Source organism: Alexandromys fortis, unplaced genomic scaffold (assembly GCF_014885135.2).
Source record: "Alexandromys fortis isolate MF-2015 unplaced genomic scaffold, M_Fortis_MF-2015_v1.1 scaffold_43, whole genome shotgun sequence".
Taxonomy (NCBI): Eukaryota; Metazoa; Chordata; class Mammalia; order Rodentia; family Cricetidae; genus Alexandromys; species Alexandromys fortis.
Genome location: NW_026067928.1, coordinates 3,851,431 through 3,860,412, shown reverse-complemented (window position 1 = coordinate 3,860,412; position 8,982 = coordinate 3,851,431).

Genomic DNA, 8,982 nt, shown 5'->3' with positions numbered 1-8,982 from the left:
GTTTCATTACCATTTGGGGTGGAGCTTTCATCTCTGTCGCCATCTTGTAGTTGTCAGTTAAGTTCATGAGATGTGTAGTCAACTGGTAAGACTGTTAAGGTTATTAGGCTCCCACCAACAAGCAACACATAGACTTGTTTATTGTTGGAGGGAGGTTGCTTGTTGGTTCCCGGCTGCCAGGCAAGCTTAGACCAAAAATAATCATACAGAAACTATTAATTAAATCACTGCTTGGTCCATTAGCTCTAGCTTCTCATTGGCTAACTCTTATATATTAATTTAACCCATTTCTATTAATCTGTGTATCACCATGTGACTGTGGCTTACCGGCTAATGTTCCCGGTGTCTGTCTCTGGCAGGACAGCATAGCGTCTCTCTGACTCTGCTCTTCTTCCTCCCAGCATTTAGCCTAGTTTTCCCTACCTAGCTAAGTTCTGCCCTGCTATAGGTGCAAACCAGTTTCTTTATTCGTTAATGGTATGTACATGTAAGGTCAGGGGGCAGTCTCAGATGTCATACCTTAGGAGCCCTTCACGTTGTTTTCTGCGACTTTCTCTGACTTGGAACTCACGGAATGATCCCGCTAGCCCAGGGGCCTGTGAGTTCCAAGTTCCCTTCTGTCTCCTTCCCTCTAGCACAAGGACTGCAGCAACTCACCACTCAGACTGACTTTCATACTTGTCATTTTGAGGACAGTGGCAGGGAAGCATCAAGGACTCCAGTTTCCACACACACACATTCTGAACGTCTTTATTCACACATCTGCCTTGTGCGCCTACTTCACGCTAGCTTGATTTCTGCACAGTGGGCTTCGGTAGGGAACGTGATAGAAAAAGTGTCCTTCTGGGGCTCCTCATCCCGGCAGTGAACTGCAGAGAGACAGAAAGATTGTACGCAGCCATCATGACGTTGTATGTTAGGTGGTGATAAATACTGCATAGACGAAGATGAAAGCACAAGAAGAGCAGGGAATCTTGTGGGTTCCGTGAGTTTCCACAGCTGGGGAGACTCGCGGAGAAGGGGAGCTGTCAAATGCTTCGCGTAGCATGTGGCACGTAGTAAAAGACAAGAAATATTAGATAAAATAGAGGAAGTCAGTGACATCAATAGCTGTTTCGAGGAAGGCTTTCCTGTGTTTAGTTGTTTGTTTGTTTGTTTTCCCTGCTGTGAGTCTCCTCTGTTGGTCATGATAATTTTCCTTTGGGGTTGACGTTAATTCTGTGCTTACACCAAGATTATTTATGACCTGAGTGAAGACCTGGCAGATCAAAACTGTCATGGGTGAATTGACCAGAATCTGTCCCTGTGGTAAGGAAGAAGGTTTGGTGACAGGTGACAGGCGTGGGGGCAAGGGCAGGAAGTGGAGGAAAAACAAGAAAAAGTAGAATTAGAAGAAAAAAAGACAAGGAAAGAAAGAAGTCTATTTTAAGCACAATGTTGTCTTAGGCCGTTGATGTTAATTTAACTCCATGTGTATGTTAATTGGAAGTTGGGTCAATTAAAGCCAGATGTGTGCCAACTCTGAATTTAACTGACTGGCTGAAAATGTTTTTCAGAACTAAAGTATAGAAACATGAACTTCTTTGAATTACTTCTCATGACAAGCATCACTATAATTTTAGTAGAGGGTATTACAGACATACATATTTTAATAGTAAACAATGGACATTCATATTTGAAAGCCCTAATGATTTCAATACTAAAAAGGAATAGTAGCTGGGTTTGGAGGTACATGCTTGTCACCTTAGCACTTGGAGGCAGGAACAGTTCTCTTGTGGTTTCATAGCCTATCCTGTTGAAACAAAGGGAGGCCTGCACCAAAGAAACAAAAGTGAAAGGAAAATAGTTTTATGGGCATGTACAACATCGTTGGTCTTTGAAAAATGATTTTTATTTGCCTCTCAAAGGGTTTTGAAGGTTTGCATGTTGGATGCTTGCAGCTTAGCCTTGTAAATGAAGCCATATAAGATATCGTTAGAGTTTCACATCCTGGCAGAGAAGGTGTAACCCCCACTTGTACCTGGAAGTCCAAGGAAACCAAGAACTGTGTCAAAGTTGTCACACTCAAGCAGCGAAATCTGGACTTGGTTTGACACCTTCTGGCTCTCGGGCACTACTTCATACAACGTTGCCTTACGAACATCTGAATCTGAAATGCAGTTAATATTCTAGAAGACATGGATTTACCTTTCTAATTATGACTTGCTTATTCACCTTTTAAAACGTAATGTTTGCTCTTTCAAAGGCATGTATAAATGGTGTGGAAAGAGGGACCATAACCAGACTGTATAAATTGGTGAAGCAAAGCACTATTCATATTTTGCCTTCAGTAAATCACACATGAATTAATTCAAAAGTGACTACATTATGGTTTTGTAGACTTTAATAATTTATTGAACATATAGTATGAAATATGTATGTTAACAAACACCATGAAATAGTTTAAAATATAGGTATGAATTAATGTCCTTAAAATGATGACAGCAATAACTTATAATCTTTCTTTTTGTTGTCTCCTATCAAGAATTCATTAGAGGATTGTGATAATACAATGGTTTCCAGTTTAAGACACAAAACATTATGTAAATTATACTGTAAAATGTACACACAGTTGGTAATCTCCAATTCTACCCAGGAGGCCCTTCACCATGCCCACTTCCTTGTGATTGGCTGCAGAAGCCACGTGATTCCAGTTCTGTTACTTATTTACTATTCCATTATTCATCCTCTGAATAATGAAATAGAAGCAGTTGATGGAGTAAGGCTTCTGCGGAACTATGCATAAGTATGCCCTTAGCTTTGTTTCCGTCTCTTCTTGCTTTACATCCTCGCAATCTGTTATCTAATTAATATTAGCTTCCATTCTGGTAGATCTATTTAGATCTTTCTCACCATATCAAAAATAAAACCAACTAAAAGCTTCTGAATTAAGGCTTGAAATATGAGAGTTGGCCTCTCCTCCCTTTTCCATGGACACCTTCCCCAGAACAAGTTGCTGAGTATTAGGAATGGATTTGTGAGATCTTTTAGGCTGCTGCAATCTTCATTTTCTGTCAGAACCTTTCTTCAAAGCTCCATGATCTACTCACCAGACTATGGCAGTAGCAGGTCCACACAGCCCAAGCTCAACAGGGTCTCATTTATATTCCTAGAGTTCAAAGACTCAAACCTCAAGCCATTCTTGTTTAGTGCCTTAAGGTCTTTATTTTTCTTTAAATATCTCACTATTATCAAGAATAAAAGAAACACGGTACTTAAAATATGATGGTTTCACTGCAAAATAATAAGGCATTTCTGAAAAATAGTTTGCAGTATGTTTCCACAACAGTTAAGAAACATTTTTGCCTTATCAGTCACCGAAGTGGCAGGGCAGGCAGGCTTTGCTGATAAAATATTGGCTATTTCCTGCTGTGGGGGGATGGGCATTGCTTTCAGTTTTGTAGCCACCCCTGAGCCCACCAGTTTCCAAAGGGTAGCTCCACACTCTTGGTCACAGAGATGGTTCCAGTTAAATTTGGAGGGGCATGAAACCAAACGGAGAGACACGACTGTGAGAAAGAGATTTTCAGGGAGGAGGCAGCAAGGCAGGTGTGTGTTGGGGTGGGCGTGGAAGAAGGTGGGGATGAAAGTGTCCAGTCTGCACTATGCTAATGTGTAAAATCATTTACCAGCAAATTTAATTAGCAAAAACAAAATTGAAAACTACCTCAGCAATTTGACAGGGAAGGCCAATGACCAGATTTGTTTACATCCCTTCTATTTGAGAAGCTCAAATGCTTGCCATGAAGTCTGCACAGCTGGGCTGATTGGATGGATGGCTCAGTTGTTAAGGGCAGAGCTCACAACCAAAAATATAAGTTAAGCGCAACTGCAACATGTTGGGAAAGCATTCTAATGTTTTGGGGATACATTAGGTGAGTAATGTCAATCTTTTATTAGGAAAGACAGCAAAGGTTTTAAGGCAAGTTACAAACATTAATAAAGGTTGCAGGAAAAAGAAAAACCATAGTTCAGAAAGCAATTATTGTATGGACTGGAGAGGGATGCAACAAGAAAGGACCACTGGGTTGCTTAGAGAGAGTTTGAGGCAATTGTGTATCTCGAACTAAACAGTGTCTAGAAAGGCAGACCCTAAGACAACATGATGGCAAGCATACATGCGATGCGCGGAAATACGTGCAGGGAAAACACTCTCATGGGTGTTGACTTTCAGCACAATGGAAATATTTAAGAAGGTGGAAAAATTGTGACTCTCCTAAATACACACACACACACACAGGCGTTTACACACCATCACTAGTTAGGGAATGAGATAGTCTTTGCACTATACTAAAAAAAAAGTTCTAAGAAGGGAGAGAAAGAATGTTTTTGATGACTGGATAAGCCTTGCCCATATGCATGTGGGGTGTCATGCAATCATGTTTGGAAAATTCAATGGGAGGAGAGAGGAGATCTAAAGGCATTCAGGGCCACAGTACATTGACTCCTTGGGCAAGAGAGAAAGAATATGAGATAAGAAAGTCAAAGCAAGATTTTTATTTTATTCTGTTTTAGGATTTCTCTTTTTAATTTATTTTAAAATAATCTTTTCTCATATCAATCCTAGTTCCCACTCCCTTCCCTCCTCCCACTTCCCCCACCTTTCCCCTACTCCAGCCCCCATCAGAGAGTCAAGCTTTGCATTGCAAGTCTAACAAAGTCTGCCACATCACTTCGAGGCAGGACCAAGGCCCTCCCCATCCCCTATATCTATGCTGAGCAAGGTATTCCTCCAAAAGACAATGGACTTCAAAAAGCCACTTCAAGCACTACGGATAAGTCCTAGCCCCATTGCCAGTGGCACCACAGACTGTGCCAGGCACCTATCTGTCACCCACATTCAGAAGGCCTAATTTGGTCCTATGCAGGCTCCCCCACTTTCAGTCCGGAGTCAGTGAGCTGCCACTAAATCAAATCAGGTGTTTCTGTGGGTATCCCTATCATGGTCTTGACCCCTTTGCTCATACTATCGCCCCTTTTTCTTTCAACTAGACTCTGTGAGCTCAGCCCAGTGCTTAGCTGTGAATCTCTGCATCTGCTTCTATCAGCAGATTGCTACGATGACAATTAAGGTAGTCATCAACCTGATTGCAGGGGAAGGGCAGTTCGGGCACCTCTCCACTATTGCTTAGGGTCTCAGCTGGGGTCATCCTTCTGGATTCCTGGGAATTTCCTCAGTGCCGGGTTTCTTGCTAGCCCCATAATGGTGCCCTCAATCAAGATATCTTTCTTTGCCCTTCCTCTCTGTCCTTCCCTTATCTCAGTCATCACATTCTCTCATGTTCTTCTCCCCCCTCCCTCCCACATGCTCCCAATTTTCTCAGAAGATCTTGTCTATTTCCCCTTCCCAGGGAGATCCATGTATGTCTCTCTTAGGGTTCCCCTTGTTACCTAGCTTCTCTGGGCTCTGGGGTTGTGGACAATAGGCTGGTTACCTTTTGCTTTGTATCTAATATCTACTTTTGAGTGAGTATTTATCATGTTTATCTTTCTGGGTCTGGGTTACCTCACTCAGGATGATTGTTTTTCTAGTTCCATCCATTTGCCTGCAAATTTCAAGATTTTTTTTTTTTTTAACCACTGAGTAGTTAAGTACTCTGTTGTGTAAATGTACCACATTTTCTTTACTCATTCTTCAGCAGAGGGCATCTAGGTTGTTTCCAGGTTCTGGCTATTACAAATAACACTGCTAGGAACACAGTTGAGCAAGTGTCCTGTGATGTAAGTGTGCATCCTTTGGGTATATGCCCAAGAGTGGAATTGCTGGGTCTTGAGGTAGATTTGACTTTCTGTTTTCTGAGAAACCGCCATACTAATTTCCAAAGTGGTTGTGCAAGTTTGCACTTCCACCAGCAATGGAGGAGTGTTCCCCTTACTCCACATCCTCTCAAACATACATTTGCATTAGTGGTTTTTATCTTAGCCATTCCAACTGGTGTAAGATGGTATCTCAGAGTCACAAAACAAGATTCACAAGATTCTTACATGTCCAGATGATATACAGTGTGTCCACTCCAAGTTGGCTATGTAAAACGTAATTCGGACTTTGCTTAGGGAAGAGTCAGACAGACCAAATAAGAGGTCCAGAAGTATAGAGCAGGGCGGGAGGGGGGGCAGAATCTGAAGAGGTTCTGATGTTGACTGCACCAAGACTGCGAGGCCTGAGGACAGTGTGGGAGGAACTTGGAAAAGTGGATCTCTAATACATGGTATTTAAACTAGAAAAGCCCAAAGCTGTGATGATTGTGACCAAATTATAAAACGGAATCTTTCTCTCCCAATTTCAGACAGTTCACTATCCAAATGGAAAACATACTGCTTGTTCCGCCGTCACACGCTATCACCTGCCGCCTGAATTTGTCCCAAAGATTCTAAACGTGCTTTTCTCACACTGGAGCAGAATCCCCCTATGCTGTATATTATTGCCAAAATGCATGTTAAAAAATATAAGCAGTGAAAACCTGTCTGATGTTTAGCCCTTGGAAAGAGTAGAGTTTCTTTTTAAACTTTATTTAGAGCTATGGGAATCTCTTTTATTTTCACTTCCAGTTGATTCTAATCTTTCAGCAGCGCACTGACTTCTGAAATAGGTTTAGTGCCCCCCCAGCTCCACCCACAGCTAGTGTTAAAACAGTCCTGCAATTCTGTCCTCTTTAATCTAAAGGACTAATTACTTTTAACACACATTGAATAGAGTTTTTTACCATACAGCACTTGGGGTATGGCACAGGTTTAAACCCCTTTATACTGTAAACAATTTCCATCCTAGTATACTAATTTTTCTGTAAACTACCATTAGTTAAGTATGAAATTTAAAAAGGGGGCTGTGGGTAGTAATATCTGCTTTCTCATTATTTCAAAACCTCCAGTTTTAGTTTTGCTCTATAACTGATATTCAATCACTTATATTTTGTATCTACTAGGTACAAATATATAACACTATATTTTCTGAATACTGTGTTACATAAATAAAATCCAACGTGTTTATCATCTGTAGCTCAAAATAACACCTTTTACTTTTTCTGGTAATTCATTTTTCTTCAAGTTAAAAACCAAGTAAGTCAGAGAATGGGTCATTATCCTTGGCCCAAAGCATTTGCTTTTAAATTGTATTGAAGTTTCTTATGGGATTAAATTTCATAGTTTCAGCCCTAAAACTATAAGATTCAGAATTTTTCTCTACAGTGCAAGAATTTTGTGCTCTTGACAAAACAACTTTTCTATTTTTATTTATTCTGATTTTTCATACCCCTGAAACACGGAGTAAAGTAGAAAGGTCTAACAACAAAAATTATACCCATCCTTCTCAGGCAGGACATTTTTCCTTGCCTCATTTCCTTCTGTCCACACTCCAGGTTTTAAGTTCTGTACTGAGAAAGAATGATACACTCCACGAGAAGCAAATGCTTTAGCGCGAGTGTGCACGTGAACACACACACACACACAACTGTAGAGATCCCTTCATTTCTTTAATATTCTTCGTGTTTGCTTTCCCACACCCATCCCTGTCTGCAGGATAAGTGACCTCCCTTCCAAGCCTGTAGCTTCCTTTTCATCCCCACCCTTTATAGCTGCGGAGTTTACATATTTTAACATTTCTAATCTCTATTCCAAATTATTTTTTTTAAATCCTACTAGCATTTTCCCTAAAACTTGATGTACTTCCTTCTCTTAACCACGAGCTCTACTCAGACTCCAGACATTAACCTTGACCTGCCCTTAATTTCCTCCTCCCTCTGGACTGAATTCCTGCAGATTAGTTTCAAACGTCTTCTTTTGGCTAACACGCCCGTGGCTGTAGCCACAGGGAGGAGGCATCTTGTTTTCCCGCGCATAGAAGCATTCACTATATGATCTATTGATGATCTGCTTCGGCACTCCGCTCTCTGAGAAAGCTGTTAGCACAAGAACTGCCAAGATGACATAATTTCTCAGAGCATCCTTCCATCCTTAGTTAAATTTACTCTCTGACTATCCCAGCCCCACCTACAGAGAAATTTTACGGCGATTCCAGTAGAGGAGCGATTTCCCTTTAAATAGTGCACATGTGTTGCTATTCTGCAATTTTTCGAGTTGGCAGCATTTTTTCCTGTCCACATGCAGGAGAGTGGCGAGGGACATCGTCCCTGGACCCAAGATCAGATCAGGTCGAGGTTTTGCAGCTGTCAGTTCTTGGAACAGAGACCCCCATTGTAGCACTGAAACCTCTGGGGTCCCGAGTCACACACCTCCCTTCTCCCACTGTTTTTTATTTTCTTCTTCTTCTTTTTATTAGATCTATTTCTCTGGAAGACTGTGCTACACAAATTTCAGAGACTTTCACACTTATCCCATTTGTTCTTCTTAGAAACCTTAACACTGGGACACACTGCCTTGCTCAGTCCTGTTCTAGTGCTAAGAGGACTCTGGGCCCGCTGATTGATCCCGTTCTTACTTAGGAAAGGGCTGCTCCGGTCCTCTTCTGGATGGACCACCCTTCCCAGTTACTGCCTCCAGCAGGAAACATAGCAAGGGCAAAGCCCAGCCAGCCGGTGCCCCGCCTTTGTTTTCATTAACAGCACACCTGGGCCTTAAGTACTCAGCAAATGCCACGGTGCCACACTGATGGAGAAGCTGGCTTTTCCTGGCTCGCATTTGCTCCTTAGCTCTCATTTCCTGTTTCTCGGCCTCCCCATGGTTTCTCTTCCCACCCCATTCCACTCCACAGAACTGCAATTTTTTTTCTTCTTTAACACAAACTTCCCCTTCCAGCCTCCCACCTTCAGGGCGGTTTCCCACGCAGGGCCTGCTCAAAGGCACGGAGTAGGGGTGTCAGGCCCCAGGAGCTCACCTAGGTTCCAAGAAAGTGGTACCCACAGTCCCCTGACCTCCAGCGACCGCCCGGGGCCAGCCCTACTCCAGCACCCCGCCGGGCCCTTTCCGCTTCCTCCGCTAGCCGCCCCC